Here is a 935-nt window from a genome sequence, read left to right on the forward strand (position 1 = left end):
CACGTGGGATACGGTGGTAATGTTACTTCTGGCCACGCTGGGTGGTTTTCTAGCCATGAAATCATGTCGAATGTTGGCAGAAAGCAAAGAAAGCCTTTTAACCAAAGCTCAGTATGCGCGCGCGCACACACACACAACACTTGTTTATGGTGTCAGGATACATACTAATGTATGTATCATTCCTCAGAATGATAACATGAAAGAGAATAACAAAGAGAACGCCATGACAGTCACTCCTTATGATTTGTTTATTTTATTCATGCACTTACTTAGTTACTTAGTTTTTTGTTTTGTTTTGTTTTGTTTTTAGGTTATGTGAAACAAGGTTTCCCGAGAAAGGATACCATCTGCAAAGCAGGCTTAAAACCCAGGGATCTGCCTGCCTCTGCCTTCAAGGTGCTGGGCCTAAAGGAATGTACCACCACACCCAGCTTGTCTTCCTTGTATTTCTCTAATTCCAGGAATCAGGCTTTTTTTTTTTTTTTCTTCTTCTGGTTTATATTCTTTATCATATCTTTAGTTCTCTCTCTCTCTCTCTCTGGTGTGTGTTTGAGAGAGGGGGGGATCTCTGTGTGTGATGTGTGTCTTTCTTTCTCTTCTACCCCCCCCCCCCACCCTTGCTTCACTGCCTAGAAGAAAACAAACAAGCAAACAAAAAGCATGAAAACAAAAACAGCAGAAGCAGGCCTTCTCTTTGTTTCAAGGCCAGACTGGTCTCCAGAGTGAGTGGCAGGGCAGCCACCCATATCTGGAGAGAAAAAAATATATGTGAACTAAAACAAAACAAAACAAAACAAACAAACAAAAAACCAAAGCTTGTTTGTTTTTAATTTCTCGTTCCCTTATTTAATTTTAAAATATAGCTAGCTCTCTGTATCTCACAGACATACAGAGAGAGAAAGAGAGAGAGAGAGAGAGAGAGAAGTGATGTAGAG

This window comes from Meriones unguiculatus, unplaced genomic scaffold (assembly GCF_030254825.1).
Source record: "Meriones unguiculatus strain TT.TT164.6M unplaced genomic scaffold, Bangor_MerUng_6.1 ChrUnknown_unordered_Scaffold_170, whole genome shotgun sequence".
NCBI classification, from domain to species: Eukaryota; Metazoa; Chordata; class Mammalia; order Rodentia; family Muridae; genus Meriones; species Meriones unguiculatus.